At 35.6% G+C, this 19,109-nt stretch overlaps 1 long non-coding RNA gene across 7 annotated transcripts; it reads left to right on the forward strand.

Moving 5' to 3' along the window:
* The first annotated feature begins 13,143 nt into the window (after positions 1 to 13,143).
* On the forward strand, positions 13,144 to 15,888 carry LOC145118488 (uncharacterized). Of its 7 annotated transcripts, none has more exons than XR_013713315.1 (4): positions 13,144 to 13,344; positions 13,463 to 13,734; positions 13,976 to 15,192; positions 15,311 to 15,888. It is a non-coding gene; the product is annotated as an uncharacterized LOC145118488 (long non-coding RNA). The 7 variants fall into 7 exon arrangements; XR_013713317.1 differs by having other exon boundaries at positions 13,146 to 13,344; positions 13,976 to 14,914; positions 15,093 to 15,888; XR_013713320.1 differs by having other exon boundaries at positions 13,146 to 13,344; positions 13,976 to 14,914.
* The last annotated feature ends 3,221 nt before the right edge of the window (positions 15,889 to 19,109 follow it).

Raw genomic sequence — 19,109 nt, forward strand, 5'->3', positions numbered from 1 at the left:
ACCCTCTCCGACTTCCTCTTCACGTGATGGTGACTCCATCTTTATACTATACTTAAGGTCCGTATAGTTTCATATGTTTATATAAGCTAGGTTTTTATTGTTTAGTTTTCATTTCAATTTTGAAATATAGGTTATGTGGTTTGCCATCAAAGCCAACTTAAGGTAATTTGTTAATGATATTTTGCAGGGGAGTGGGAAAACCTCTCTAATTTGTGAGCTTTGTGTTTACTTTGTCCCTCCCTCTCTCTCTAAGACGTAAACCCATCCTCCTCGCATTCAATCACCCAACGACATGGGTGAAACTCAAACTTCTACAAAGAAAGATAGAGAGAAATTGAAGACGGTTGCAAGACCTTCTTCTGAATATCGAGGGTGTCCATGTCAATGGCCTACCTGCTTACCGACCATACTTATAGAGTTGTTTTCTTTCGGTCATCCTGTCACACCCCCAAACCGGAACAGCGGAAATGTTCGGGGGCAGAGGACGTCATGCTTAGTATCACAACACATGCATCATAGTAATCAAAGTAACAACAACCATTACATTAATATTAAAGGTTTACATTGTATTCGATTCACAAAAGATTGACTACAAAAGTAAATAAGAAAACAAGGACGTGAAGCTACTATACTCCATCTTCTAAATCCCAGTGCGCGTACCTGTCTACTAGTTTCCTGAGAATACAAGTTGTTTCGAAAGAGTTGATCAGCATTTAAGCTGGTGAGTTCATAAGTATTTTTGTTATAAAAAGTATACTCTTAGTTCTTTAGAAAAGTTCGCCTGTTCCTCCAGAAAATCCTATATTTTCTGATTTGATGCATGATAAGTAAAAACGACTCTTACAATTCCTTCTATGAGTACTTAATGAATACCAGTTATATACAATCCAGATCAAACAGACAATCGATTGTGTGAATCCGCCTTAAACCTACAACCAAACAAGGAACAGGAAATGAAGCGGAAGTCACGCATCCCATTGTTTGTAAGATGCTCATTGTATATAACCCTGACGTATTCACTATGTGCTTACGGAGTTAACTGTAATAGTTCTTTGAGTTATGATGAAAATATTTCTTAAGAAAATCTTATATTTTCTTTAGTAAAATGGTAACCACAATGGTTCCTTTATGTTATACTAGTTTAATAATAAGTATTAAACCTTTCATAAATAAGTTTCTAGTTTCACTTACTCTGTTATGAAACATTGTTTTCAGAAAGTTCTATCGAAAATTGTTTACCTTAAAAGAACGATGTTTACCATAGAAAATCCTATATTTTCTATAAAACCGACTGGTAGTCTATGTTGTTCCATGATCGAAAAGCACAAGTATAAATACTATACTTACTATAATGTTATCTAGTTTTGTTGATAAGTTAAACTGGTTGAAGACTGGTTTGTTCTGGAAATCTGATACAGCGATACTATCCTCCGATGATCACTTAATACATACGAGTTGTATATAACCAAAATCGAACAGACAGTTGAATGGGTGAATCTGCCCTAAGCCCACAACCAATTAAGGAACATGAAGTAAGGCGGAAGTCATACATTCCACTGTCTACCGGACTTCAGTTTTATCTAACCCTATTGTATTTATTAAGTAATCCCATAGTTAATATCCCTTGAGATTGTTTATGAAAAGTATATTACTACGTAAATATATCGTTGATATCTACTTGTGAGTTTTATGACCATACTAACTGATACGACATGAATCGGACGCCAATATACTTTATGACTTTGTCACCCGTAGACCTGTCGGTCCTACTGTAGCTAACAGCAAGGTGCGGGATTGTCAGTACCGTATAGATCTATACACAAACTCACGTTCTCCCTCAAGGAGACTCTGGCTCATAAGGGTAGTCTTCCACTAGTACATATGTAAGTACCCAAAGACATGTCTCACAAACTAGATTAACGACTTTACAAGTAATAATGAGAAAACCCTTTTTATAAATAACAGATAAGTTTATAAAAATATTCTTTTGTTCATAAACTATACTTACTATAGTTTATAAGCTTATTTTACATGCTTTAATAAGTTTCATGTTCTAAATACAATTCAACGGTAAGAAAGACATAATAAGCAATTTATATTTTAAACCACGATATTTCTTGTGTTTTACTTATATCCTCCCCGCTAAAACAATTAAAAAGTTTGGAAAGATATGGGGGTATGAACTCACCTTATGTGGGTGATTCAATTGAAGACTGGAATAAGGATGTTATACTCACGAACGAATTCCCGGAGCACAAATGAGTCCTAAATAGCATGTAATGATACATATAGGCATGAAATTAGTGAATCTAACTACAAATGTGATTAGGAAATAACCTAGAATGCGAGAATAACTCACCAAAGGATGTGTTAGAAGCAAATTAGGAGGCTGAAAGGGAGTTCCCGGCCCTATGGAGTGATCACGGCCCAAGAACACTTGAGTGTTCACGGCCCAAACATGAAGGGTTCACGACCCTGATGAAGGTTCACGGCCCTTGAAGATGTGAAGAACACTTAACGGTCTTGTTGTTTGGCAAGTGTTTTAAGGCCTTTCGTGGTATACCAAAGAGATGTAAAAGAAAAGGAGTGTTTAAGGGAAGAAAACGGTGTTCTTGAGTATGATACTTGAGAGAGAAAGGGGGTGGTTCACGGCTAGAAGTGGAGAAATGAAGTGAAAATCAGTCTAAACATATATATATATATATATATATATATATATATATATATATATATATATATATATATATATATAGGGAGGATTTCACGGCCAAGGAAGGGTTCACGGCCGTGAACATGGTTTGCGGCCGTGAACCTCACTTGATGAGGTTCATGGCCTGAATGCAATACTCTTAGTTCGTTTCCTTAGTGGTTCACTTCCTAACACACAACCCTGACTTATACTAGGCTTAGAAACCTATAAATTTTGACCTTTGGTTGATGTGTTTGACTTTACAGGATGAAAATTTCGGGTTGTGACATCATCCCCCTCGATAGAGGGAATTTCGTCTCAAAATTCGAATTTCCAAGTGGTTGGTTAAGGATAAGGAAAAGAGGTGGGTACTTTGGTTCTATTTAATCCTTGCGTTCTTTCAGTGAATTCAGATCCTCGCTGAGAGTTTCAGCGGATCTTCACTGTTGGATCTGCTGTTCTGATCTGTGGAGGGTGTGTGTGGGTTTGACTTGCTTGTCTAAGTTCATCCAACTGGTAGGTCGTCCATTCATAGTCCTGAGCAGATTTGTCCTGAAGTTCATGGTAGGACTCATACTTGGTTCATCTATCGTCGCCTTGTGTCCACAAGTCGTATATAATTAAGATTGATAAGACGATCGGATGGGTGGCTCTGCATCAGGTCCACAACCAGACAAGGAGCAGGAGATAGGGCGGAAACACACATCCTAAGTCCGTAGAATCTTAATTATATACCACCTTCGCGTATGCACTTAACATTGATAGGCTAACTGTATTCGTCCCCAGCCTCTGTGCTTGAACTTGGCTTGTTGTGCGAGTGATATTTCCAAAAGGTATGCTGGGAATACTTAGGGAAAGTTACGGAAGGATATCAGACTTCTTCACATGAGTACTTTAGAGGTTTGAAGCAAGAGACAATTCTGAGGTTCGTATCCAGTTTGTCGTTGTGAGTGACGAGAGTTTTGTTATTTGGTCGGTTTAAGGCGAAGGGTCTCCTTGGTGACACATAGGTTTGGTATAGCGTGGACTCAGTTAGACTAGGCAGAATGACATAGTCGAAACACATGTTAAGTTAGTTCGGAATGAGTGTTTTGTTAGAACATTAGTGCATCTATGTGTATATATTTCTAGTGCTTTCTGCTTTAACCTTGTTATTACTACTAAGAATGTTTTGGTACTGCATTAAGTGTGTACTAACTGAAAGATTGTTGTGGTGAATGATACTTGATATTATGATCCTTCTTTGTACCTCTATGATCGCTTGGCACATACAAGTTATGTATAATTAAGATGAATAAGACGGTCGACTGAGTGACTCTGCCTTAAATCCACAACCAGACAAGGAACAGGAAATAAGGTGTAACCACTCACTCTAAATCTGTAAAATCTTAGTTATGCATAACCTTGATGTACGTACTAATCCATCACAGCTCACCTATACGGATCTTTAGTTCTCATATGAATGATGTGACTTGTTCGGACGAGTAAGTTATTTATAATTACTTTTTAATTTTCCCGAATTTTAATATTAATATAAATTAAATCTTTAAAGTAATTTTATTTAGAAGACGTACCAAAAATCTCAAAAGGGGGTTTCTCGTTGCTCCTTGATGTCATGTCATTAAATTCCTCATTCTCCTCCGTCATTTCTCTCTTTCGGACAGTCTCTCTTGAAATGTCTAATTTCACCACATGCATGACATACTTGAATTATACTAGCATCGGTGGTTGAAGTGATGTGTTGATTCGGAGTCCTACAGAAGCGATCTTCTTCTTCATTTCTCGTCTTTGGATAATCTCTTTTGAAATGTCCAGATTTTCCGCACCTATAACAGACCTAACTTAAGCCAACCCCGAGGACTTGGGTGGTTGGTGGTGCCGGTATCCTATAGAAACGAGTGGTGTGTCCTTGTCTGTTGCAGTTCTTACAATACATTTTGTGGCATTTTCCTTGGTGATGGAAATTGCATTTCTTGCAATCCGGTAGGTTTCCAGCATATTGACGTACTGGCATTGGTACTGCAGTGGCAGATGTTGTGGCTGTAGGGGCTGCCACAGGTTGTTGTCTCTTGGCAAGCCTTTGAGATAACTTGCGCTCCTTTTTGTTCCAGAACTTTCGTTTATTATTCTTAGGTTTGTGAGCTGGAGTATTATTATGGCTAGGCTCTTGTCGGTTGCCTTGTGTGTTACTACGGTTTGAATTGTCGAAACTGTTTCCATTCTTGTTTGGGTTGTTAGCATTGAATTACGTCATGACAGCTGTCACGTCGGCTGTTACTGCGGCCTGAAATGTAGCGGAGTCTATCTGTAGAATTGGTGTCTCGTCAGTTGGTTGGTTACCTCCTTGTGAAGACATGGTTCTGTGGCATGACGAGAAAAGATCTTGTGAGTAACGATGGTCATTGGTAGTTGTATTTCACCAATTTATATGAACTTATAAATTCCATGCCTTGATGGACTATCCTGAATGTTTCTGACAACATTCCTGAAGTGTACTATATGGATGTGGGATTTGCATGAGTGTTATTTAAGCTAAGTTATACCGGTTTCTGAGAGTATCATGATCCGACTTCTATAGTGTTCTGATAACCAACCATAAAGGAAGTCTATATGAAATAGACTTTTGAATTTGTAGCGACTACTCTTGAATGAATTTCTGTGACCTGGTTTACTGATACTAGTTGCAAGAAAAGAGGCGATAAGCCTAACACATAGTGCGAGTAGTGTAATCACTAACTCACTAGGTTATTTTTAGTATATTAGTTATTTGTGTGACGCATAGAACGTTTGATTTCTTCGGCCGATCCCTTCTCGGAATCCTCCTCATGAATCTGTCCTTGTTCCTCCTTGACTCCTCTACTGACTGCTATGATGGAGTGGTTACATTTATCTAGGTTCGTCGTGCGAGAATGGGAGTATCTAAAGAATCTATGAGATTAAGTGAAACATTATGGGGTGATCCTTATCGGGTCCTCCTATAATTGCGTAGTGGACACAAGTTGTATATAATTTAAGATTAAATAGACCTTCGAATAAGTGATCTTACTCTAAAACCACAACCAAACAAGGAACAGAAAGTAGAGCATAGATCACCAATTCTAAGTCTATAAAATCTCAATTATATAAAACTTTGGGAGTATACACTCCACAATTATAGACCTACCAGTAAGGGTCTTTTAAATTTTCACATAAGTTATTTATAGTGCCTAAAATGCTCCTATAGTATGATCTTGGTAATGTTTTAAACTTGTTGTTATCTTATAGTATTATAAAATACTTCTATAGTATTTTAACTTTATGTTCGGCTCTAGAAATCCTTTGTGTATAGGGTTAGGTTAGTTTTAAATCTGTTGCAACACCTCATCACTCCCAAACACATGTTGGTCATATCTCAAATAAATATAGTTGATCAGACTATATTGATCGCAGATATGATTACATAACTGTCCAGATTTTTCTGTAGTGTCCAACCTTTAAATACTTTTGTTTTGTTCTTCTTGTGATACTTGTTCTACTATATATATATATATATATATATATATATATATATATATATATATACTTTTATAAAAATATTATTATATTTTAAATGTATACTTTTAGTCAGAGCACTTCGACCCCATTGTATTTATAGTTGTATATGTTAGGAACCGGACCGGGTACACGCAGCGGAAACACACTATCACACACACACAAACTCACGAAAATAAAGCAAGAAGAACACAAGGATTTTACGTGGTTCGGATTCGGTGCAAATCCTACATCCACGGGCTGCAACTAGAGAATTTTATTAAAACTCACAAGATTACAATTGGCTTGACACTCTACACTTGATGTTCTCTCAAGTTTTTGCACACAAAATATGCAAAACATACATGCATATATATAGGTATATTTGTGAGCTGCAATATGCACAGGATTGCCGCAAAGATTGACTTTGAAAATTTTGCCATTCACATTAGCCGTCCAACAAATATTAAATAATTGTCCACCGACCATTTGAATATTTAATTCAAACGTTTGCCGACAACAATTGAATAATTCAATTGTTAAATGTAATGTTACATTTATGGCCCTTGAACTCTTAGGAACTTGTCAATTTGTTCAAGACTCCATAAATCTTAACAATCTCCCACTTGGAGGCTTGAACAACATGGTCCGTCTCTGTCATCCAACTCCAGTAATCTTAAAACAACCAAGTCCTTCAAGCTTCCAGTTCCAAAGAACAAGCTAAAACTTAGTCTGATTTCTCTAATTGCAGCCGCCCCTCATCTTCAAGTATTAGAAGGGCCAGTTGAAGCTCCCACTAGCTCCAACTCAGTCGTGGCTAATCCCACCACCGACTCATCCTCTGTCTCAACCGGTTTGGACACTCCACCAGATCCAGAGATACACCGAGGACCACTAACACTCTCCAATCTTTGCAAACTTCCAACAGGAGAGAATTTTTCAGTCTTAGTCTTCAAAACCCAACGGCTCTTTGTAACTTTACCCGAAACACCCCACGTGCTCCCACTGTCACAGAATCCCCTGAATGGTTTAGAATTTCCGACTCGTTCAGCTAACATCCCCTTGGCTCCAGAATTCATGTTTGCAAAATGAACTCTCTTAGCAGTAGATTTAGAGAACCAGATTTTTTTTTGCTTAATCGGGATGGTCATACTTCCCTCAGCAGGTACCTCAACCATATACAATGACCTACGCTTCATACCTTGAGCAATCACCGAATTACCATTGACCACCATCCATTTACCACCACCAAACCTTACTTCCAGTCCTTGTTTATCCAGCTGACCAACAGAAATCAATTTTTTCTTCAGCTCCGGAATAACCCTGACATTCTTCAGGCTCCATGTAGTTCCCAATGAAGTAACTAGATCAATATCTCCTATGCCCGTTACCTGGAGCATCTCGTCATTTGCTAACCGTACCTTTCCAAAATCTCTTTTTTTTAGATTCACCATCGTTTCCCCGTTGTCCATGGCGTGAAACGAAGCCCCTGAATCCATGACCCAAGAGTCTACAGAACTTTCCATACTGAGTATCAATGCATCATCCTCAGACACACTCTCAGCACCGGCAATGTTCAATTCTTTCTTTGGACATTGACTCTTAACATGTCCCACCTCCTGGCAGTTCCAGCACTTCACATTCTTCTTAGTTCTAGATGAACTTTTTCCCCGACTCCCACTGCTCCTGCTATTCCCTCTACCTCTTCCGACATTTAATAAATCAGAAGAAGAAGATCCACCTTGATTCTTGCGTCTGATATCTTCGCCAATAACCAAATCTCTAACCCCTTCAAAAGTCATACCACTGGTCCCCACGGAACTCGTAACAGCAGTAACTGTTCCGGACCAGCTATCAGGTAGAGAAGCTAGTAGCAGTGATGCTTGAGTCTCGTTATCAAATTTAATTCCCACAGATGATAATCTGGACAGAATTGAATTTAGATTATTAATGTGAACCGTAACTGAGCCTTCCTCATTCATCCTTGTAGTGAACAACTCCTTCATCAAGAACACCTTGTTAGCCGCCGATGGTTTCTCATACATATTTGACAGAGCCTCCATCATACCACGCGCCGTGGTTTCATTCATGATGTTGAAAGCAACGCTCTTCGTCAATAACAATGTAATAACCGCCTTGGCTTTCTTGTCCTTTGAGTTCCACGCATCTTCAAAAGCTTTTTCCATTTTCTCCGGTTTGTCTCCGAGTACCATGTCCAAGTCTTTCTGACATAGCAATGCTTCTAATTGCATTTTCCACCAGTTAAAATCAGAACCGTTGAACTTTTCGATTACAACCTTGTCTTCAGCCATTACGACAAACAAGATACAAATCAGGTACACTCGTGCGTGAAAAAAAATGATTGTACCCTCCAAACCTCGCTAATCTGGCTCTGATACCAGTTGTTAGGAACCGGACCGGGTACACGCAGCGGAAACACACTATCACACACACACAAACTCACGAAAATAAAGCAAGAAGAACACAAGGATTTTACGTGGTTCGGATTCGGTGCAAATCCTACATCCACGGGCTGCAACTAGAGAATTTTATTAAAACTCACAAGATTACAATTGGCTTGACACTCTACACTTGATGTTCTCTCAAGTTTTTGCACACAAAATATGCAAAACATACATGCATATATATAGGTATATTTGTGAGCCGCAATATGCACAGGATTGCCGCAAAGATTGACTTTGAAAATTTTGCCATTCACATTAGCCGTCCAACAAATATTAAATAATTGTCCACCGACCATTTGAATATTTAATTCAAACGTTTGCCGACAACAATTGAATAATTCAATTGTTAAATGTAATGTTACATTTATGGCCCTTGAACTCTTAGGAACTTGTCAATTTGTTCAAGACTCCATAAATCTTAACAGTATATATTTTATAGGTTGATATACTTAGTTCACTATAAACAATGCTCTGATACCAATCTGTGAAACCCCCAAACCGGAACGACGAAAACGTTCGGGGGCGGAGGACGTCATGCTTAGTATCACAACACATGCATCATAGTAATCAAAGTAACAACAACCATTACATTAATATTAAAGTTTTACATTGTATTCGATTCACAAAAGATTGACTACAAAAGTAAATAACAAAACAAGGACGTGAAGCTACTGTACTCCATCTTCTGAATCCTAGTGCGCGTACCTGTCTACTAGTTTCCTGAGAATACAAGTTGCCTTGAAAGTGTTGATCAACATTTAAGCTGGTGAGTTCATAAGTATTTTTGTTATAAAAAGTATACTCTTAGTTCTTTAGAAAAGTTCGCCTGTTCCTCTAGAAAATCCTATATATTCTGATGTGATGCATGATAAGTAAAAACAACTCTTACAATTCCTTCTATGAGTACTTAATGAATACCAGTTATATACAATCCAGATCAAACAGACAATCGACTGTGTGAATCCGCCTTAAACCTACAACCAAACAAGGAACAGGAAATGAAGCGGAAGTCACGCATCCCATTGTTTGTAAGATGCTCATTGTATATAACCCTGACGTATTCACTATGTGCTTACGGAGTTAACTGTAATAGTTCTTTGAGTTATGATGAAAATATTTCTTAAGAAAATCTTATATTTTCTTTAGTAAAATGGTAACCACAATGGTTCCTTTATGTTATACTAGTTTAATAATAAGTATTAAACCTTTCATAAATAAGTTTCTAGTTTCACTTACTCTGTTATGAAACATTGTTTTCAGAAAGTTCTATCGAAAACTGTTTACCTGAAAAGAACGATGTTTACCATAGAAAATCCTATATTTTCTATAAAACCGACTGGTAGTCTATGTTGTTCCATGATCGAAAAGCACAAGTATAAATACTATACTTACTATAATGTTATCTAGTTTTGTTGATAAGTTAAACTGGTTGAAGACTGGTTTGTTCTGGAAATCTGATACAGCGATACTATCCTCCGATGATCACTTAATACATACGAGTTGTATATAACCAAAATCGAACAGACAGTTGAATGGGTGAATCTGCCCTAAGCCCACAACCAATTAAGGAACATGAAGTAAGGCGGAAGTCATACATTCCACTGTCTACCGGACTTCAGTTTTATCTAACCCTATTGTATTTATTAAGTAATCCCATAGTTAATATCCCTTGAGATTGTTTATGAAAAGTATATTACTACGTAAATATATCGTTGATATCTACTTGTGAGTTTTATGACCATACTAACTGATACGACATGAATCGGACGCCAATATACTTTATGACTTTGTCACCCGTAGACCTGTCGGTCCTACTGTAGCTAACAGCAAGGTGCGGGATTGTCAGTACCGTATAGATCTATACACAAACTCACGTTCTCCCTCAAGGAGACTCTGGCTCATAAGGGTAGTCTTCCACTAGTACATATGTAAGTACCCAAAGACATGTCTCACAAACTAGATTAACGACTTTACAAGTAATAATGAGAAAACCCTTTTTATAAATAACAGATAAGTTTATAAAAAGATTCTTTTGTTCCATAAACTGTACTTACTATAGTTTATAAGCTTATTTTCCATGTTTTAATAAGTTTCATGTTCTAAATACAATTCAACGGTAAGAAAGACATAATAAGCACTTTATATTTTAAATCGCGATATTTCTTGTGTTTTACTCATCCTGACCTCATGCTGAGGCAGGAGACTTCACGGTGGGTTTTCCTTGGCAGCATGGGTGAAGAGGAAGTTGGAGAGGTTTAGTTGGTCGCATTCAACCAAACATGACGGTAAAAGAAGAGGCAATAAGTGGTAAGCAGTTTTGATGAAAATGCCTCCTCTAATAAGGAAAACCGATAAGGAAGTCTCCCGCCTCAACATGAGGTGCTGGTAGCAAGCAGGTTGCCGGCTCTCAACTGTTAAACGACATCGTTTTCCGTATCGTAGGCGTCATGATGAGGTAAGGATAAATGAAGGTTGAGGCAGGCAGGCAACAAATATGATTGACTCAACCACAATCAAGAGGTGGCAAACAGCTTTGGGGAAAACAAACCAAGAGACGACAAGGCAACATGTAAAGCTAGAAGCAGCTGGTGGAAAAGCTAGGAGCAAACCCACCATGAAGTCTCTTATAGGCGGAGAGCAGGTTCTAATTGGTTAATGGAAAGCTGCTAAATGACATGTATAGGCTTATCATTCAAAAGAAACTCTTGCATATAGGTAAATGATATATATATATATATATATATATATATATATATTGTTACCTCCTACCTAAAATTTCCCTCTTATTTGATCTGGATTATATATATATATATATATATATATATATATATACACACACACACACACATAACAAAGCATATCTATATATGTAAGACATTTACAATATGTTTTCTCGCATGTTTAATAAATTATTCAGACTCTTATCGCGACTAGGCACACCCACTCGAATGTTATAAGAGATGTTCAAAGAAGTTTATTTTGATTCCTAATGAGACCGATTTTTAAAAGCTCATTGCTTACTTGCTTACTGAACGCACCACCTCTTTATGTTTTGAATAGAGTTATCGATAGGGTTTGATAAGATGATGTTCAATTTAAAAGTATTAATTTAAAGGATTAAAACAAAATCTCGTTTTATATAATTAAAACATGAGTCATATGCTACACATGAGAAACTAATGTGAATTTTTAATGCACTAGTTTTACATTTATAATTCTTAGTCTATCGGATCTAAAGCAACATCCTACATGCAATGAACCTGATCGAGTATTGTATAGTTTTGATAAGCAAGTGTGTCGAACTCAAGGGATATGTGTATTAATTAATATTATATTGGTTGATTATAGGTTATATTAAATAAACGAAAATGATAAAAGGGGGGTTTGATTATAAGTAATTATTCAATAACTAAACAACAGTTTAAAGTAATTGGCAATGATTCACTTCAGGTACTTTGGTTTAAACTCGATTACATGAAAATCATGGTTGATTATTAAAGTCCAATGGTTATTTATTTATTATTTACCGATTCCTATTGTAGTTAGGTATCTTGGTGGGATAAACTAATTTGTATAATCATAAATACAATTAAACTAAACAATTATAATTATATTCAGATTATGAGAGATTTGATATGAGAATTAATTTCAATAATTATCAAAGTCAATAATAAGCTTGAGTTGGATAACAAAAGCTTCTCCAACACATTAAAGTTCCGAATCTACTACCTAACCCTAGGTTTTGTCAAACACTAGTCATAATCACTAATGGTCATAAAAAATTATGATTCAAACTAATAAAACTAGATTGATATGCTAGTTCTACTAACTTAGTAATAGATAATAAAAATTAGATCTTTAACACATAAAGTATTTGATCAAATAGACATAATTTCTTAATAACTCAAAATATCCAAATAAAAATTAACCAATAGTTTATGAATTCATATAATCTAAAGACAAAGAAAAAGGGTTTTTAATCCCTAAATCAGAAAACTAATAAATAAAGACAAACAATTTGGAATATTAAACATGATTTAAACAACAAATCGAATGAGTCTCTTTACGAATCAGCTTCTAATCATTTAGATCTTCGCTCCTTCCAACTTAACTGTCTTCCAGCCGCCTTATACACCCTCAAACCCGTAGGTTTTTAGTTTCTTGGAGCCCTAAAGCAAATATAGAATTAATTTAGTTCTTATAACAAGCTCGTAGACTCAATAAAAAGGAAAAGAAAAAAGAAATAAAAATTACGACTTTGACTACAAACGTTTTGACAAACTTTGGCTTTTTTATATTTGCTTATTTATATATATATTAATTTAGAACTACGTGAAGAACAATACATTGCTCCCATTGGCTGATTTTTTTTTCTGTTTATTTTTTTTCTTTGTTTATTTATCTATTTTTAATCTCTATAATGGATTACATGTGTCACAGCTACGTCTAATGCTACTGCCTACTCAGCTTCTTATTCTTCCACGTTTCTTTCTCAGTTCCTCACCGCCTTCCCTTTTATCTCTTTCTTTCTCTTTCATTCTGGATGGTTCCCACCGGTATAATACTCCCCGGTTTTTGCCCCGTTTTGGAGCTTGCCATTTCTTTCTCCCATCTGGATAATCACCGCCTCACCTATCAGTCCTCGCATTCTGTATGTCACCGGGCGGATGGATTTGTAAGGTACGACGAAGTGATCGACAAAGAAGTGAATCAAGTTCACTCTGCGGTAGTCGTTCCTCCACCTTTTATTTGCTTCTCTCACCCCGCCTAATGCTTCTTCTTCTCAATCGGTTAACAGGAAAACCATCGCTACCAAAGAAAGCCCTAAACTCATCGACAGTGGAAGGAATGGCGACGTCTTACTGTTTCTCATTTTATTTTCCCGTCAGGAGAGATTGGAGGAAGAACGGTGGATCCAAATTGACGTCGGTTGCCGATTCCTTTTGTAGAGAACACCCAATTTTTCTCATTTTCTTCATTTCTTTTCCTCTCTCAAATCAAACCGACGAATCGCGACGCCGATTGAGCAAACAGCTCATTCTCATAAACCCTAGCAGCAACGCATCTACGGTTCGATCTATCTCTATCACTTTGATTCAAGTCCAAGACCTCTTTCACGTTTCAGTTTTGAGGTTTCATCTATGTTTCCGTGAATTAAACCCAAAACCTTTTTAAAGAATCTTTATTCTGTTTCAGATTGAGGAAGAATAAGAAAAAATCTGATTTCTTGGAAGTAAAGACGAATACCATTTATAGAATTTTTCTCATTATATGCTTTTCTATTGTTTTTTTTCTCACTCTTTCATTTTAGGTCTTTTTGAAGAAATTTATTTGGGTTTAATGGATCTGGTGGAATAGTCATATACTCATATGTATAGATATTCTTGAATGAGCTTGACGAAAGCTTACTTTCTTATAGCCTCAAGTAAGTTGAAGTTTTCTTTTATCAGCTCATGTTTACTCATAGTTAACTGCATTTTCTGTGGTCCATTATTATGTTGACCAGTGATTGGACTTGAATTTATGTCTTAAATTTGAAACACTCTAATTGAAGGATTGTTGAGAATCAAAAGGTTTTCATATGAGTGTGGAGCACTAATAGAATAGAAACGAATCTTAATGTTTTTATTAAAACTGTGATTCTGTCAATTAGGCTTTATTTTTTGAAACAAGATTAGTGTTTCTGTTATGATTTGCTACTTCTGTATTAGACATTTAACAGGTAATACATTTATGTCATGCAAGCTTCTTTATTGTTGTTATTTTTTTCTCCATTGAAAATGATTTCTCTTTCTAATTTTTTTTCCAGGTGTGTTCATTAAATAACAACATATCGTTAGTCTCAGATGATTACTTACATGTATTGTAAGTTGCAACCTAATGTTGAAACCTTGAGCCTTTGGTACCTATTCACTGGGCAGCAGTAAAAAAAACATCTTTTATAGCATTCTATTTTTTAGAAATTAGGTTCAGTTGCATAAAATTTATATAGGTTGATGATTGTTATTACTTTGATGTGGGTTTTGTCAATAAAAGCCATGCTTCTTCTGTTGGAACTTTAAGTCATGTTTGTAGGTTCCTGCTGTACTTGTGCTATGTTGAACATGCTTTAGTTGTTTTTATGAATTTTTCTACTTTCGTTTTTATTGTTTTCTAATTTTGTTTTGAGCAGAGTGGGTTACACATGTATCCTGCATTGGCTACGTCACTAAGAAAGATAAACTGTCAAATTTTGGCAGTCCCGACAGTAGTAAGCTCTCTGTTTTCAAAATCTATATTTATAATTATGTTTTAATCTTATTGCTTTTTAGAATAAAAACTGATTAAACCGTTTTTTTAGTGTTGTAAATTTGTGGATTATTCGATTTTATTAAGCTGAATGGCTAAATTTTGAGTATTTGATTCTAAGCTGGTAGTTTATGTGCCAGTCTTTGCCCTTTGGCTTGGGAAATCAAATGGACAAATTTGCCCCTGTATTTTGGTTTTTAGTTTTTTTTTTCCACAGACTACAAATCAAAATCTTTTGAGGTAAATTCTATGTTTTGTTTTTTAGTGATTATTTCTTACTTTTCCAATAAGCGGGAATTTGATCAATGGGTTTTCCTATATTATTTTTCTAATGGATTTGTATGTTGTTGAATCGCAGATACATATAAAAAGAGATTCAATGGATTTTTCATAAGAAGATTGGGTAAAGCCTTTACAACAAACGTAACAGGATGATGATATCCGGGGAGTTTCATTGGATTATTGTTTGTATTAACTTTATAATTCCGTCCAATTTTATCATTCTAATTAACTTTTACAAGATTCATGTGTTATAAATTTTTAGGAATGGTCTTTATACATGTTTTACTTCTTACATTTGCAGCAACAAAACAATGGCTTTTTGTGATCCAGGGATTACAAGATGCCTGATAATGATGTTGAGTAACTCCATTCCATTCGTTTCGTTTCAATTCCATTCCATTCTTTACTTTCCTTTTGTGAAACCAATTGACATTCATTTTTGTACCTTCTACAATTACCAACATTTAACATTACTTTTTTCTATAGGAACATAGGAAAAATTAGAGCCGCTATATGTAAATCATTGTATAGTTTGTTGCTATTTCCTCTTTTTTAATAAGAGGCTAAAAAAATACCTTCCAACACCCGCAACGCGGGATTCTTCCCTAGTTTTAACTAATTATAAGATTTTCATTATTTGAAAATATTTATAGACTCAACACTTGAACTTTTATTATTATTGGCAATTTTGCTTTATTGACTTTTTACTTCATTTTTTAAACAATTCTTTTTGTTTTGTACCTATTTTTAAAAACGTTATATATATTTTTTTTCTTATTTGATGATTGACCTTTTTTTCATATTTCAACAAATAATAATAATAATAATAATAATAATAATAAACTAACGCTTAGAAACTTATTATTTTTTTAAAAAAGATGATCGAAATTTATCTAGTATGTTTTTTTCTTTATTCGACCTCATACCCTACAATTATTTCATAAAATACTCTCATTGTATGCATAAAACAATTAAATCACAACAGGAAGGAAAATGAACAAATTCCCCTTGCAATGACAAGTTCGAATGTGATTGTAGTGGATTGCTTCAAAATCATTGCTTTTGGATTTACTGGAAACTAAAAACTGAATTTTTATCTCATTTTTGCTCTTTAAAGGATTCGTGCGAAACCTTTGATTGGCGAAAACATCGTACAACAGTAAATTTTATACTTCCGGGAATAAGTATCTTTGCGTCGTGAATTAGTACTTCTTGCGTCGTGATTTTCAAAAATAGGGAACTTTAATCGCGAGTAAATATATGTTCGCGACGTGAGTTATCTATACTCGCATCATGAGTTTCGAAAAGTAAACTCTTTCGCAAATAAAAATCTATTCGAGTCGTGTTGGCAAAGCATTCTTCTTATCTCTCATATATGCTCGTCCATCTTCTCAGTAATAGCTTTGACACCTCGGTTCCTCTTATGTGTGGGTTTTTAAATATCACATGTGCGTGATGCTATATCTCTCGTAACATATCTCTATATGACTAAATCAAACACGCTCCTATGTGGTGAACTTACTGCCCGGTTTTCTAAAGACAAAATTTCTGCAAAGATCTAAAAACATTAGAAAGCATGATCGTGGAAAAAAAAACTAAAAACAAACCACACAAAAATATACAAACCATAATATATAAGTTTTTAAGAACACCAAAATAAAAATATTAAATTAATAAGTCTATTAAACCAAAAGATAGACACAAAAGGATAAACATAATCACTATTCGTCACGCTGCTACGTCCTAGATGGACTTGCTTCATCTCTAGACTGTGGGAAGGGTGGGAAATCGAACCAGTGGACTTTAAAAAACTCTTTCATAGCACTACCCATCCATTCTATCTGACCTCTCATCTCATGTAGCTCACTTCTCTTCTCGCATATCTTTCCCCTTAAATCATTTAACTCGGCTCGCAACTCGGCAACCTACTGTGATACATATCTCAGATCTATCTCGGTCTCAGGTTCATACTGTGCTAATCATGGCCTCTGTCGTCTCTGTCTTCTCTATGGTACCCCTCTACATCGGGTACTAGCTCATTAACTGGTGCGGGAACTGGCTGTATAAGGTCATCAACTCGTATATATCCTCCATGTCTCATCCAACCCTCTCTCTATCACACTCATTCTCTCAAGATATATCTCATCCAAAGCCCTTGGGAGATACTACTGCATACAACTAGTCTCAACCCCAATAGAATGTGCTAATCTAGAAATAAAGTAGCCACCGTAAATCCAACTATCTTTCCCAGCTTTGACTACTCCTTTCGCTAAAAACGCTGCCATAATGTAAGGAAGGTTCACGTGTAACTCCTGTGATATCAAGCACCACATATAAAAGAAATCTCCTCCAGGCACCTTCTTCGGCACACTCCTATGACAAACTGTAATTGCGATAAATCTGGGCACTAACGGGATAATAGGAGATCGGAACATACTGTCCCTAACCTCTCTAGCTGAATAAACTCCCTGTGATAGCTACCAAATATCTAATGATCTATAATCATTTGGATGAGTAATGATGCAAATCTATAAGAATGCCTGAAAGTGTGGGTTTTCAACCTCCTCTCAAGTGTATATACCCAGTCGGATTGCAAGATCAATAATACTGCACGACCTCGCCTCACCCCCAAGACGAAATCGGAAACTAGTGGAACCGATCCAATCTCGTAAAGTGGTATGAAACTCTATAGTAGAATAGAATTTAATGCATAACTCTCTTCATATGATCTCATGAGCTGCTACTATCCTCTCCCAACCATGGCAAATGAAAAGTGGTACACCGACCTCGTCTCAATATATATACACATAAGATATAGTGCTAGTCTCTCAGCCAAACCTAATCTCTCTGCCATCTCTGTTTGTAAGATATGTGGAACATTGATCTTTTTTTAAATAGCTTTATTGCCCTTGCAAATCATCTGCAAACTAGAAATAATGGTGTGTGGGCCAGTTATCAGGTAATTGTATAGGCTGCTGAGTTTCAACTCTTGGTGCCATGATCCTGGTTGTTTGGATATTTAAAATTCGTATCGTGATGTCTGAATAATAGTGTCGTGAACTTAGGACTGAGCACTTTCCGGATCGTTTTAATCCAGATATTCGCGTCGTGAAATACAAAATGTAGCCATATGAAAACTAGGCTTTCGGGTTTTTTTGTTTACTTATTTTCTTTTGATTTAAATGGGACAGCTAGTTAATTTCCTATAAAATGACCACAACCTTTTCGACAAGTGACATGTTATCAACGAAAATATAAATAAAACTATATATTATAAAATAACTAAAAATACTAAATACAAATAACAAATAATCAAATAAGCTAATATCAATTGAAAACTGTTCCCGACAACGGCGCCAAAAACTTGATATGAATTTTTAATGCAATAGTATTACATTATATCTAGTTTATCATATCTAAACCAACATCTTACAGACAATGAACGTGATCGAATATAATATAGTTTTGATAAACAATAGTGTCGAATTCAAGGTGAACGAATATGAATTAATATTAGAATGTTTGATTATAGGTTATATTGAATTAACAAAAATGATAAAATGGGTTTTTGATTATAAGTACTTATTCAATAACTAAACAACCAGATTAACTGACTGAAAACGATTCACTCCGGGTACTTTGGTTTAAACTCAATTACATCAAAATCATGGTTAATTACTAAAGTTCAATGGTTATTTATTCGTTATTTACCGATTCCTATTGTAATTACCTATCTTGGTGGGATAAACTAATTTTTATAATCATAAAAATAATTAATCTAAACAATTATAGTTATATTCAGATTATGAGAGATTTGATCGGACAATTAACTTCAATAATCATCAAATAATAAGCATGAGTTGGAAAACAAATGC

The sequence above is a fragment of the Lactuca virosa genome, chromosome 6 (genome assembly GCF_052849685.1).
Source record: "Lactuca virosa cultivar CGN04683 chromosome 6, Lactuca_virosa_CGN04683_v6, whole genome shotgun sequence".
Taxonomy (NCBI): Eukaryota; Viridiplantae; Streptophyta; class Magnoliopsida; order Asterales; family Asteraceae; genus Lactuca; species Lactuca virosa.